Source organism: Dermacentor albipictus, chromosome 3 (genome assembly GCF_038994185.2).
Source record: "Dermacentor albipictus isolate Rhodes 1998 colony chromosome 3, USDA_Dalb.pri_finalv2, whole genome shotgun sequence".
Taxonomy (NCBI): domain Eukaryota; kingdom Metazoa; phylum Arthropoda; class Arachnida; order Ixodida; family Ixodidae; genus Dermacentor; species Dermacentor albipictus.
In genome coordinates this window covers 160,776,001-160,791,112 of record NC_091823.1, presented here as the reverse complement: position 1 = coordinate 160,791,112, position 15,112 = coordinate 160,776,001, and the positions used below count along the sequence as shown (strand labels likewise).

Below are 15,112 nucleotides of genomic sequence, written 5' to 3'. Positions count from 1 at the left end.
GACATGTGCACCCTTAGATTTACCTAGAAGTGCATTGGCCAACTGGATTCCTTTGCGCCAGGCAGTTAATACACCTGGTGTATGTCACTATTATATTGTTTTCTTCCATCATTGTCCCAGATCCATAGTCCACCAACAAAAAAACGTGCGTAAAATGACACGATATGAACAAAGATCTCTTACGAACTTTTATTTGCAATAGGTGGCGTCTGTGGCAATTATTACGTGTTACTTTTAGAAAACAATGTTAAAATTAGGAGTTCACCTGGCTAAAACTACCATTGGTACCGGTCGACAAGACGTGCAGGTGCACCAAAGCAAGAAAAACCATAAAAATTTTACTTTCTGGGAGAAAAACTCAGCGTCTGCCAGCGTCCGCACAACGGAACCGTGCTCGTTAGCAGACGACGCACTTGGAAACGAGAGCAAAATTGAAGACGTCATGTTGTATAACGCACGCCTCAAATATGTATACGTAGCAAAATGGTGTCAGTGTAAATTTCCAGTTAATATAAAGTACCATAATAAGAGCGTAAGCGCACAATCGGTCTCAGCGCCCGCAGCGAAATTCCGTTGAATATGCCGCGAAGCGCGTCTCCACCCCAATCCAGTCCTCTCGCAGCGCCCTCGCAAAATTTTTTCACATGTGGTGCCTCAGCGAGAGAGCGCCGTTGGGCCCATTGGACTGTTGTGTAGTACACTCTGTATGGAACACCACGGCGATAGCGATGGCCATGCTGACGGTGACGGCAAAAGTGCTCCAGGAGTTCCCATATAATCCCTATTGCAATAAAAGAAATGTACCTGGAAGTGCATTGGTCATCTAGATCCCTTCGCACCAGGCAGTTAATAAACCTAGTGTATGTCACTATAATACTGTTTTCTTACATATTTGTCCTAGATACATATTCCACCAAGAAGAATGCGTAAAATGACACGATATGAACAAAGATCTCTTACTAACTTTTATGTTGCAGTAGGCGGCGTCTAAGCAGCCTGACAGGTTGGGCCAACAGTTACACAAATACCTCTGTATCTACGGTTTGCTGCGAATCTGTAAGCGAACATCTCCGTTTCATTGTTTCTTTCATTGTTTTTTTCTTTAACACATGACAGGAATCCACGCGAGTGGACCGGGCAAGGCTCGTAACGTAAACATATGAGAATTACTTCCTTCCGCTAACTTAATGATGTGTATTGCTATGATGTGACATCAGTAATTATAAATTGAAAAAAAAGAAGTAATGTAAACGTGCTCATGCCAATTTTCCAAGAAGCCGCAAGCGTTTAAAAATTCATATCAAATATTAAAGCTGTGCTTATTATTGAGTACCTCTTCTTTGTAGACGTTCTCTTCTTTTGAATGAAAAATGCTCATCGTGGAAGTGGGCCATGTTCTGAGGAAACAAGAACATCAACTTGGACAATGCTCAGTTCGTGCGACTGAGAGGTACCGCTGTGTTCGGACATAACGACGCTCGCACAACGTATCAAGGTGAGTTTCTGTCTATAGAATAAAGTTTACCCGCAGTGGCGGCGTATGGGCTATGGCTGGCGCTGCTAAGCCTGAATGCGCGGGATCGAATCCCGGTCGCCATGGCCGCATTACGAAAGGGGCGAAATGCGAGGACGTTCATGTGTCGTGTATTGGGTGCGCTTTAAGAAGTCCAGGTCGCCAAAATAAATCCGGCGCTTCCACTATGGTGTACCTGACTGTCATATTGTGGGTTTGGCACGTAAAGCCCCAGAAGTTAATTTCATTTTTAACGTTGTCCTATGCTGAGTACATTTTCAGTTCTTATGTTCAATTTAAACTGGAGTATCTCGCCAATTTTGTCACTCTTCACTCAACCAGTCACCATGTACCTCTGTGTACACGGTTCTGACCTCAAATTTTACTAGCAGATTTGCCAGGTACAAGCACTCTTATGTACATTTTACCTTCTCCGCCTGATTGTTTTCCTGTGCTGTTACGGCCTGCACCATAAGCGCAACAAAATTATCGTTATCACGTGAAATTCTCTAATGAACGGGGCTAATTTGCATTTTTCTTTTCAGGATAATACAATTGTGGCATTCGAGTGTTCATATACGTTCATGTATATCTTCTTTATAGTCGTCATACTATTTTATATTTTATTGAGTACAATTGGTTTCAAGTATCTACGCGCTTACCTTATGATCGGCGTGCCGAATTGTGAACTAATGCTAATTACTAGTGATTTACTCGCACCCCAATGAAATGATGCTATCAAGGAGTCGCACATATGATTGAACTGATGAGGACAACGACCGTGAAACAAAAGTAATTTCTTTATTATTGCCTCATACGTGTGATGTCTAACCATTTGTTTCAGTCAAACTATTTTAGTCAGCAAATATGATGGACTGGCTACAGATGTATAAACAATATATAATTGTATTTCAGAGTGCGGCAGACTCCGTTCAATAAAACCAAGGCACTAGGAAAATCCGCTGTACATATTCTAGTGAGTATTCCTAATTACATATTAACAAAATATTCATTTAGTGCACAATCAATAACGTTGCGCATTTTATTAAACCTAACTGACTCAACACGACTCAAATTATCCTATAATATACTTTTTCTGAGGTTATATCTTGCCATTGGGCCTTGGTATTTGCTGTGGGAGGAACATTTGCCTTCCCAGAATGGCCCTAAAATCATGAGGAATAATTTGTAAGTATGAAGTTGTGACGCTGTTATACTTTATATTGGTTATAGTATGGTTTAGTGCTATCAGTACACCCTAAGCAACTGCGCGCAGGGCGCGGTTTTAAAGTATTTGACTATGTCTTAAATTAGTTTGTGTAGTGGTTGACCAGACCAGGAAAAAAAGGTAATCGAGAATGTAGAAGCGCGTTGTAAATATTGCGCTTCACATTTAACGGTGGCAAATATCGCAACCAGTTTAGCGCACCTACAGCACGAACAATATTGTTTCTGACATCTGCGTGCGGTGACACGACATATCTTCATGGAATGTAATTCCTAAAAAGGTCGTTGTTGGTGCCTGTTCAATGTTGACCTTCTGAAATTGGATCTGTAGCTAAGGGCGGATTATTGTTCCTTTCGACTTAAATAATAGATACTTAGTTTTATTTATGTTTTTTTTAGTTTATTTGGATTTAGCCACAAACTTAGTTGCTGTAACCAGATGTTAGCTTGCTCAAAAGGATTTCCTATTTCTCTTGCGGAAAAAAAACACGTTCGTATCATTCGCATCTAATACAATATTGCAAGATCCTTGAATATTTACAATATCATTATTATACAGTAAACATAAAACAGGCTCTGAGATGGCCATACTTCCAAACATTGGGCAAGATATTACGTAGTATTGTATAATTACGAATGACCAATATGCTACAGTGTTTATTTTTCGTGTTTCATTGTTGTGCTTTCCGTTTTCCCTCTCCACTTTGTAATGCCTTCGGGCCTTGAGAGTTCCATAAAAAATGTAAAAGATTAATAAATGCGAAACCTCGAATTCCAGTAAGAGGGAGCTTTTCCAAAAGATCATGTTACACGCAACCGAAAGCCTTCCTAAAACCTGGAAAGATACCTAGGGTAAGCATTAGGTTTTCTATGTTGTAAGGTATTTATTTTTTTATTTCAAGCAAAGCGGTTTCTGAACATTTAGTCTTGCAGAAACCATGTTGCTATTGAGCTATTATTTTATGTGTGTTTAAACACTCACAAAGTCTTCTATTAATTACATGCTCAGCACATTGAACTTGTAATGGTTTCCAGCAAGTACGGACGCGAGAACAAGACGTAGAAACAGACAGGACAACGCTGTGCTCGCGTCCGTATTTGCTGGAAAACATTGTACGTTTACCATGCACCAACTGGCCCAGCAAACTACTCTACTAAACATGCTCAGCAATTTTTGCGAAGACCGACAGAAACGGAGATTGGCCTGTAGTTATTCTTGTCGTTAACTGGGTCATTTTCATGAATGACAGTTACCTGGGCTAGCTTCATCGTATCTGCAACACGCCGCTGGAAAGAATAAAGCTACAGATATCTGCAAGAGGCGTGCTTACATCTCACGGCTTTCAGCGGCTTTACTTTTACGTTATCTTCACCAGAAGTGTAACTGTCTTTCAGCTATAAAATTATGGCCTATATCTCGTGCTGCTCAGTAGCCGTCAAGAACACTGTAGAAAATCATCGATTTAATATATATTCCGTGCAAGAGAACACTAGAGTATCATTTTGTGAAGACGCGCCAGCATCAAGATAATGAGAATTTAACGTATTTACAACCTCAATATCTGATTATTCACTATGTCGAAATTCAATTTTTTTTTGCGATATAGCCTTTGTTCGTTACCTCATTCATCGCTTTCCACATGAGATTTGAATTTTCCATGATAGCGAAAAACGAGCCCTTTGGAAAACATCAACGGCAAATACGAAGGCGAATCAAGAAGTATTTGCGCATATTTAAAAAAAAATTACGGCTGTAAATGCCAAGTCAACATATTGCTTCCTAACGGTGGACCTTCTTCGGATCGGCCCGGCTTTATCTGCCGGTAGCTCCGCGGCACGCCGTTGCTGTCAGTTGTTGAAGATGGCGGTTGTGTTTCAAACGTCAACGGCGTACGAGCAACGAAGTGCGCTTTGTTTTCTATTGAGAAAGGATGAAGAGCCGTCGCAATCCACTGCTAAATGCAGCCAATGTTAGGGGAGACGTGTCTCGCTTTAAGAAGTGTTAAGTGGTGGTGTTGTGAGCTCGTTTAAGGCTGTGAGAATTTGCCTGACAATGAGCCTTCGGGGAGTCCGAATGCGTTGCTGACTGGCGACATTTCTCGCGTAGATGCAATGGTGAAAGAGGATCGGATTTGAACTCGCAGAGACCGTCTGGCGTTATGAAGGCGGTCTTTTCGTGATCTGTCTCATGAACTTCTATTTGCCAGTAGGCAGACTTGGGGTCCATAAACGAGAAGTATTTAGCGTTGCAGAGCCGATCCAATGCGTCATCTATCCGTGGGAGAGGGTATACGTCCTTCTTCGTGATCTTGTTCAGTCAATGATAAACGACGCAGAAACGTAGGGTTCCGTCCTCTTTCTTCACCAAGACTACAGGAGATGCCCACGGACTTTTCGACGGCTGGATGATGTCGTGGTGCAGCATTTCGTCGATTTGTTGCCTAATAGTTTCATGTTCTTGCGTCGAAACTTGGTCAGCGCTCTGGCGGAGTGGTCGCACTCTTCAGTTAATATGCGTTGCTTTGTGACTGGTGGTTGTCGAATCTTCGATGACGTCGAAAAGCAGTCTGTATCATTAAAGAACAGTTCTGACCGGTTGCTGCTTACTAATAGGCAGACCTCGACATAAGTCGAAGTCTGGTTCGGGGACTATGGTCGTCCAGGCAAAAAAAAAATTATGGGGTTTTACGCGCCAAAACCACTTTTTGATTATGAGGCACGCCGTAGTGGAGGTCTCCGGAAATTTCGACCACCTGGGGTTCTTTACCGTGCACCTAAATCTAAGTACACGGGTGTATTCGCATTTCACGCCCATCGAAATGCGGCCGCCGTGGCCGGGATTCGATCCCGCGACCTTGTGCTCAGCAACCTAACACCATAGCCACTGTGCAACCACGGCGGGTAGTCGTCCAGGTAGATGCGGCAGAATCCGAGAGAACAAACGCATTGCTGGTTTCCACAATTTCCTCGATGTACGCGATTGTCGTTCGAATGTTGATGTGCGTGAACTCCTGGCGGAAATTCGTTAGCATCACTACCGCTTTCCCTCCCTGGAGTCAAGCGATCCTTGCGACGCAAATCTCACGGTCGAGCAGTAGGCGTTGGTCGCGCTCGATGACGGCTTCTACGTCAGCGGGTGTTTCGGTGCCGACGGAAATAATAATGCTGGAGCGCGCCGGGATGCTCACTTGATCTTCGAGCACACTCAAGGTGTGGTGACTACGAGAGCTCTCCGGGAGGTATCGCTTGATCTACGGACGGCGTTATCAAATTTCCACTTCAGGTCAATGATTGCGCCATGTTGGTTAAGGAAGACCATGCCGAAAATGACGTCTCGTGAACACAGAGGATAACGAAGGTGGCAGGGTAAGTCCAGTCATGAATGGTAATTCTTGCCATGCAGATTCCAGTCTGCGCAATGAGATGTCCTCGAGCGCTCCGAATTGGAGGGCCTTCCAATGCAGTCTTAACTTCCTTCAACTGGGAGGCGACGTGCCCACTCGTGATGGAGTGATCGGCTGCTGTGTCACTAAGGCGCTGATTGCGTGGCCATCAAGAAGCACGTCGTGTCCGGTGGTTCATTGTCTTGGGCTACAGTTAGGTCTTGGCGTCGGACCACGGCTGCGTCGCGTTGACCTGTGGCTGCTACGTGGCGTCGTCAGGTCGTCTTTCGCTGGCGTATTCTTTGCTTCCAGACTTCGTCGGCAAGGCAGCCTGTCGTTGTTATGTCGTCGAGATAGTCTCTTTGGCATCTTCATCGGCGGCTGAGGATCTTCGTCAATTCGACGAACAGCAACCGCACTTCCATCAGTTGCTGCTTTTAGTTGACCGGATGTGAGCTCGCAGAGCAACCCCGGGTTGCGCCAGTGTATGTACGGCGCGGCGGCGACAGGTAGCGGCCTGGTGATGGCGAACATCGAGACGGTTGTCGAGAACTCCACTGAGCGGCGGCAAGGTAGTCGGCGATGTCACGAGGGCGCTCCCCAAGCTGTGGAAGTGGCGCGTTGATGGCAAACCCTTGGAGCCCCAAGTCACCGTATGGGCATCGGCGGTAGCCATGGCCGGCTTCTCCGCAGTAGTGATAGCATAGCGGGCGGTGATTTGGGGCCCGCCAAATGCCCGTCTTCCTCGCGTAGTGGCGCTGGGCGACGGGTGGGCGTACTGGCGGCGCCGGCGCTGGACAACGCAAGTGTGGCGTTAAAAGGCCCTGGTGCGGTCGCGCAGGAGAACCTTGACGGTGGGCGACGCAGGCGTAGGTCATGTTTTCCGGCTGATGCATTATTGAGGACGGTTGCACTTCAGCCACCCCAAGTGATCACTGAGCCTCCACTTTGACGATGTCGGTGATTGAGGCCACTTGAGGCTGCTACCTAGGGAATAGCTTCTACAGTTCCTCGCGATAAACCACTCAGACGGTCGCTCGCGTGTCTTCGCTGCCGAGTGATTGAACGTCGATATAGTTTCGGCGATTATACTGCCTTGTCCGCATATTGAGCGTCTTCTCAATGGCTGTTGCTTCGGAAACAAATTCAGCAACACTCCTGGATGGGTAGCCTGTCAATCCGGGGAAGAGCTCCTGTTTTAGCCCATACATGAGGAACCGAAGTTTTTTCTCCTCAGGCATATCCGGGTTGGCGTGGCGGAACAGGCGCGTCATCTCCTCAGTGAAGATCGCTATGGTCTTCTTGGGTAATTGTATGCGGGCTTCAAGCATAGCCCTCGGCGCTTTCCTTGCGCACCATGCTCTTAAAAGCCCGCAGGAAGCCGCTACGGAATATGTCCCACGTTGTCAGGGTCGATTCTCGGTTCGCGAACCACATTCTGGCGGCATCTTCTCAGGCCAAGTATGCATGCTGCAGCTTGTCTTCGGAATCCTAGTTGTTGAGAGACGTGATTCGTTCGTAGGACTCTATCCAGGATTCTGGGTCTTCAATCGATGATCCTTGGAAAGATCGTGGGTCCCGGGGTTGTTGCAGCAGAATGGGGAACCCTGGGTCAACCGTTCGTGTTGGCTTGACCACGCTCTTCTTATTCTTCTCTGGTAGAAGTCCATGCTACAGCGGCAGTTGTTGCACTCGGCGGCCTGCTGAATATTCCGGGAAGATGTTGGTGCTGTCTTTGCGGCCCGGGCTTGGATCAGGGCGTGTCATGGGCGTCCGGTGCAAGGCAAATATACCTGGTAGCGAAGCTTCCATAGGAGCCCATACGTTCAAAACATGGCGGTACATCGTTGGTTCATGTGGCTTAGCGCTGTATGTGGAGGGAACACTTCCGGCGGAAGAAAACTACTGTGACACCATATTAGTTAAAAACAGAAGTGACGTCATTTTGTTTTCGAAGGCGCGAAATTTGTTTTGCTGGTCTGCCTTTAGAGCTACGTATTTGAATGCCCCACCATTCGACTTGATGGGCGTGTCGAGCTTTCAGCGGGGTAAGGGCCGGTTTACGCTCGAGCCACCCATCGCCACACGCCGCACCGCACAGGGGTGGTTCGTGAAAAGCGGGTGGTCGTCGTGATTTGTCACGAAATTGCATTCACGCTGAAACCGCATGGTGCGGTGCGGTTCGCAAGCGCCCTCTGGTTCTCCAAATAGGTAACCTGCAACTAGCAACATGCATCAGCGAGTTGGTAGCCTTGTGTGCTGGCGACCAGGAAAATTTCGCGCCGTGCCAGGTTTTTGTTATTACGTTTGCTCCCATATTAGTAACTGTTTATTAGGTGGTTCGAGCGATTTATATGCGCCGGCATCCACACTTCGGTTTGGGGACGCGATGTTTGTTTGAAAGCCGGCAAACGTTCGGCAGTGTGGAGAGCAGCGCTGTTCGAAGTCGGCAGCCATCGCCAACAGCAGACGACACTGGCATATTTCTGTTGATGCAGGTTGAAGCTTCCGCGTAATGGTGAAAACGCAACTCTTGCACTCATCCTGTGCTGCATGTGTGGCGCTGATGCGGTGACCCGCTTTTGCAACACTGCGCAGTCTTACGTGTGCTTCTTTTTTTTTGCTTTATTGCTACCGCATAATGTTGCGCGCTCGGTTGTATACGGCACGATGGCGTACTTTTTGTGGCAATGCTAGCGAAAGAAAGCTTGTATTGTGGACAAGCGACGCACCGCCATTCCTCGGCTGCACGGAGCACCTGCGCGGAAGAAACGGGCGGCGACCCCAACCTGAGTCCAGTTCCAAGAATCCTCCGTCGCCCTCAGCGTCTCGGCTGCCAGACAGGGACCGAGAGTTTGCCCCCTCGAACGCATGCAGCTCTCACCTGCGCCTTTTGTAGAAAATAAACGCAGTCTGTTTTCTACCACCAACCGATGCGCACTCCTTTCACGGACAGGGCCAGAGCCCGTACGTAACACTGGCGACGAGACAGGAGTTGCAGGCAGATAAGTTTTCGAAGGCCGTGGCTACAGGAAGAATGTACGGCGCTGTCGAGCCTTTCTCGGGCAAATCTTGGGAATCGTGGATCCAGCGCCTCGACCTTTACTTCGTGGCTTGCGACGTCAGCGACGAAGCGAAGAAGCGGGCACTTCTCCTCACACTTTGTGGAGCCGACACTTTCGAACACTGTGTTCGCGCTGATAGCGCGGAAGATCAGAAGTCAACTTCAATGATTTAGTGACACTTCTCAGGTGGCACTTCGACACCAGGACATCCGAGCTTTACAGCCGGTACGTGTTTCATAGACCCGACCAACGGTCAGACGAGTCGATCAGCAGCTACGCTTCGGCCCTCGGAACCTTGACAGCCGACTGCAACTTCGGAGCGTCGCCTTGGGCTGCAATACCGACGACGCCACCTGACGCCCAAACGACCGCTTCAGCAGCGAACCCAACTATGTCGCCCCAAGATGTGATGCTCCGGGACAAGTTCGTCCACGGCCTCTGGGACGAACATCTTCCGCACATGCTGCGCGCAGAAAAAGCCTGACATTTCGACGCACTCTGGACTTCGCCCTGTCAGCGGAAAGTGCAGTAAGGTATCAATGAAGAATCAAGGAAGTGGAAAACTCAGCGGAAACTAACAGAACATTGCGAATCAAGCCAGGAGGCAAGCATACGTCAGCATGACATTGCTATCGAAGCGACGGCTTACATGACCCTGGAACATGCAAATTCGAGGCAGCCGAGGGTTGTTTCTGCTCCAAGGAAGATTACGTCGAGCGTGCCTGCATCTCAAAGAAAAAGAAAAACACGGAACCACCCTCCGACAACAAGCATTAAGGGGTACACAGTGTCAACCCACTACCTGTAAGTGAGTCCTGCTGCAAGCTGCACACAGTGAGTGTACGTACACAGTTCCTCGTGGACTTGAGAGTGGAGGAAAAGCCAGTCCATTTTGAGGTGGACACAGGTACGGCATGCTCCCTGATAAGCGAGGACACGGACTACAGAATGTGGAAGAAAAACACTGCGTGGCTTTCAAGCGAGCCGCTCGATTTGCGCACATGGTCTGGTAAAGAATTACATGCTTGGGCTCCACACAAGTTCGTGTGAGGTTGAGATCAAAGAACTATCTGCTGCGGTTGTTGGTTATGAAGCGCACCGGGTGCAACCTCCTAGGAAGAGATTCATTTTCGGCACTTCACATTCAGGTGAAGGGGATCAACCACGTTGGAGAGCCTGCACCAGAAATTACAGAGGTCCTGGAATGACACCCAGATGTCTTCGAGGAAGACATTGGCAGCTATACGGGTCCTTCAGTTCACCTGGAGCTCGAAGACAGTGTGACCGCAAAATTTTGCCAGGCTCGTCCAACTTCAGTGGCGCTGCAAGCGCTTATGAAGCATGAGCTTGATCGTCTACAGCGGCAAGGCATCCTAAACGCAATGCAGCATACCAAATGGGCAACCCAATGGGTACTTGTTCGGAAGACCGACGGTACACTCAGTGTCTGTGGTGACTAGAGGAGTACTGTTAATGCAGCAGCGAAGAAGGCATCATAACCGCCGCCAACTACAGATGAAGTGTTTGCAAACCTACATGCTAGAACCCTCTTCTCAAGGTCTGATCTTTGCCAAGCATATCAACAACTGAAAGTTGACGAAGAAACAGCAGCACTGCTCACAGTGAACACCACAAAACAACTACTCCGGGTGGAATGCCTCCCGATCTCAATTTCTGCTGCACCAGCTATTTTCTAGTGCATTATGGGGACGATATTACCTGGAATTCCAGGGTTGAGTGTTCACCTTGACTATATCATTGTCAACAGGAATGGTGGAAACGAGCACGCACAGCATCTGAATCTGATTCTGTCGAGGCTAACTGAGAAAGGCCTATGCCTCAAGAAAGAAAAGTGCAGGTTCAGAATTACGTCAATTGAGCTTCTGTGACATCAAATTGACGCCAGTGGTGTTCGTAACACCGAGTAAAGGGTTCAGGATATACTGAAGCACTCAGATCATCTGCCAACACCTCCCTAAGGGCTTTTCTGGGCCTTATTTCGTTTGAGGACTGCTTTTTGGAGAGTAGAGCGATGGTCGTGGTGGAATTGTGTAGGATCCTAGAGAAAAACACGCCCTGGAAGTGGAAGAGCAAGCATCAAGCTGCTTTCGTGTTGCTTAAGGAGATGATCCATGCATCTACAGTGCTCGCTCAATACGACGAGGCGAAGTCAGTTCTTTTGTCCACGGACGCATTGCCGTTCGGCGTTGGTGCCATCCTCGCTCAGGAAGATGCTATTCGCCGAGAGGCAGCCATTGCATTCGGTTCATGAAAACTGGAAAGCGCTGAAAAGAACTACTCCCAGCTCAACAAAGAAAGTATAGCAGTAATCTACGGCATCAGTCATTTTGACAAGTTTATAGCTAGCCGGCATGGGACGATCACCAGCCATTGATTAGAATCGTGACTGAAACAAAGCAAGTCCCCCGGGTCCTTTCATCAAGAATGACGCGATGGTGCCTTAAACTAGCAACGTACGATTACAAGTTGTTGTACAGGCCTGGCCTACTGCACCAAAATGCGGACACTTTATGCGGACCTCCGCTACTGACACAAGTTGATTAGCCTTATTCCCGGGAGACGTGCTTATGTTGGCTACCATGCCCACTTTCGAGCTTTCACCACGTCAACTAGCAGGAATGACTCGAGAGGACTCGGTTTTGTCACAAGTGTTGCAGGCTGTCTCAAACAGTGACGTTCATAAACTGCCAAAAGAACTGTTTTCATCGTGCCGGACACTGGAGACGGAGCTTTCAGCGCAGGAAAGGCGCCTTGTTGGAGTTACCATCCTGGTGCAAAAGGCGCAAAATTACATTCTTAAAGTCGCACCTGCAAACCACCGCGTCATTGAGACCATGAAGGCATGCGCACGAAGGTACTTTTGGTGGCCAGGCATTGGCGCAGATATCGAACGGCTCGCTAGAAACTGTGCAACTTGTTGTCCACACCAAAGGGCACCAGCCAGAGCACCAGTGTCCTAATGGGAACGCACAAGAACGCTTGGGACACAGTTCACACAGACTTCATTGGCCCTGTAGAAGGCAGAATGCTGCTAATTCTTGTGGACGCATACAGCAAATGGTTGGAAGTGGGCTCCATGCGCAATACAGAGTCTGCCACATTGATTAATGAACTCCGGAACCTTTTCACAGCTTTTGGGCTTCCCAAAATGCTTCTGATTATTAACGGACCATCCTTCGTTTCAGTAGAAGTTGCGAACTTCCTAAAGAAGAATGGGGTGACCCATGTAACAAGCGCACCATATCATCCTACAACAAATGGCCAAGCAGAAAGGATGGTTTTTTAAACAAAACGAGCAATAACCAAAAACAAGGGCGGAACATTTGCGTGTAGGCTGGCCCAGTTTTTGCTAAAGCAACAGATCACCATCGCACATCAACGGGCGAAATTCCAGCTGCACTTGTGTTCAGGTGCGAGCTGGCTACAGCTCTCACGCGCATTCAGCCCCAAGCAAGAGCGAAGAAAATCTATACAAACTGCAACAGGGACACAAAGTCGAGAGTACTCGCTGTCGGTCAAGCTGCTTTCTTTCGAAGCTTCGGAGGGAACCCGATCTGGACGGAGGGAACAGTTTTCGAAAAGCTAGGCCACAGATCGTGGCTCATTAAAGGCCCTAACAGGTTAGTGCGATGACAGTATGACCACATCAAGCCTGGCGCTTTGAGACACCCCACAGAAGATTCGGCAATACAGGATAAGGGCTGCATGCTAACTGCAAGCAGTGTCCCGCTTCCATTTATGCTTGGGATGAAAGCAGATAAACCCATGTCATCGGAGGCCACTCTCAAGAACGCTGGAGCCTTCACAATCAACGGTGACCAAACCAGAGATTGACACGGCCCCTGAGACCGTGCCAAACACTACTGCACATTGATACTCGCAGCGGGAACGACGCCCCCCGGATCACTACGGCGACTCCTTCTAAGGGAGGGAAGTGTTGTGTATAAGCGATGCACCACCATTCCTCGGCTGGACAAAGCACAAGTGCGGACGAAACAGGAAGCGACCCCACCCCGAGTCAAGTTCCAAGAATTCTCCAGACATGTCTCAATAGTGAGATATGTCTTCAAGAGAAGAAGGTTTGCATGGAAACATGTATTAATTCATATTGCTGCAAAGACACCCCATATAAGCGTAAATTCTCGTAATGTTTCCATTTCCTGCTGGTGCTAAAAATGTCCGTGGAAATAGAAGTAGTGTTGTGCCATTCATTCCCCATGAAGAAAGAGAGGTTTACGGTGACACACGGCAGCGATGCACATGCAAAAGGACCTGGCTGGCCAATATGCTACCCCTTCACTGTTTATCCATACCTCTATCAGCATTTAAACAACGTACACCCCGTTGTTAATGTGAATGCAGGCATGCTTACTCTCTCAGCATTTAAACAATGTACTGCCTGTGGTGAAAGTGAATGCTGGCATGCCTACTCTACAGCGTTTAAACAGTGTACAGCCTCTGGTCAAAGTGAATGCAGGCATGCTTCTCCATCAGCATTTAAACAATGTACAGGCTCGTCCACTCTAAGGGTGAACACGGCTCACCGTGGCCGCGGTCCGCGGGGCGCCAGTGCGTCCGGCGCGCCGGCGCATTGAAGTGAAGCGGCGCAGGCGCACACGGACCCAGGGGAGGTGCTTTGCGTCGTCTGCTACAGCGCTGGAGCGCGCCGCATGTTGCTTTGCTGTACACTTCGCTAGACCCAGGTGACTGAGTGCCCGAGGTGGCATTGCAGGAAGGCGCACTTCACTAACTTTAGCATTTTCCAGCTGGTTCCGTCTACAGCTTGTGAACAGCCTGCTTAATCAATATACATAAACAGAAGCAAGCTTCTCATCACATATGTCACTTAGCATGTTTTTCATAAGTGATGAGGGTAAAATTATTAATCATTTTTTCGCGCTCTTTATTAGGCTGGGGCCCTCTTACTTTACTCTCACAGCACTTGGTGTAGTGCATACCGAGAAACCTATTAGGCGCGCTCTTGGTTAGAGTCATCATGGGATGAGCCTAGCGTGCCGTTTCGCGCATGTCTTAATGCTAGAACGAATGTGCTTAATTGACTTAAGAAAACGACCGAAACCCGCTATAAATTTCGCTGAAAGTTAGAGAGCGATTGTTCAATCACGCATCATCATGTTTGCTATGGATTTTACCATTAAAGAGGGCAATACTATTACTTAGACAACAACTAAGAAGTGATATCCGCTGCCTCACACTCTCTTATTGACGCGTTAATGTCGCTGGTAGGAGAGCATGGAGCGCTTTACGCGATGTAGGAAAGTGCTCTCCCCGGCATAGCAACTGATTTGGCGGCGATTTCACTCCCCCTTTTCACCTTTCTGCATCCTTTAAAAAAAACGAAATTCATTTTTGCTGTCACAGCTTGTGTAAAATCACCGAAGCGGTGCCGGTCCTCTGACGGCTACCTGATGCGAGATGTCGCATTCTCACTTTGAGGAATTGTCGGTCAATTATTTGATTACATTGATTAGGTGAACTAAAACATATGGCGCCGACGTTTCTTTTTTCTTGTTTTTTTTTCTCCTTGGAATCAATGCACGCCGCATGCGAATGCTTTTTCCGTCCGTTTCGAATAGGTAATTAAAGTTTTTTTTTTGTGTAGGTCATGCTACCCCATCCTAGCTTAATATGATGATGCGGCGCAGCCAACGACTACTCAACTGAGTGACCGGCCACTCAGGAGTTACAGATTCTGGGATGACTCGCCAAATCGAAAGACACCAGAGGTGTTTCCATTAAACGCATTTCCGTCGACTTGCATGATGAATTGCATTTTGTTCGGTTGCTGGTTGCCATGGCACTTCGGCGATAAAAAACGCTGTAACCGTGCAGGATAATTTCATTTCCCCGGTGCGCTTTGGAAACTAGCCATGTCGCGGGTA

General features: G+C 47.8%; 1 protein-coding gene across 5 annotated transcripts in view; it reads left to right on the top strand.

The window, feature by feature from the left end:
• Positions 1-1,374: 1,374 nt before the first annotated feature.
• The window catches only part of LOC135905187 (uncharacterized), a 260,327-nt gene continuing 246,589 nt past the window's right edge, over positions 1,375-15,112 (top strand). For 4 of the 5 annotated variants that reach the window (XR_011512957.1, XM_070536239.1, XM_070536240.1 and 1 more), the window contains exons 1-2: positions 1,375-1,495; positions 2,429-2,489. The gene's annotated coding sequence lies outside the window, so the exon portion shown is untranslated. The remainder of the gene's footprint in view (positions 1,496-2,428; positions 2,490-15,112) is intronic. The other variant, XM_070536238.1, reaches the window with a different exon arrangement.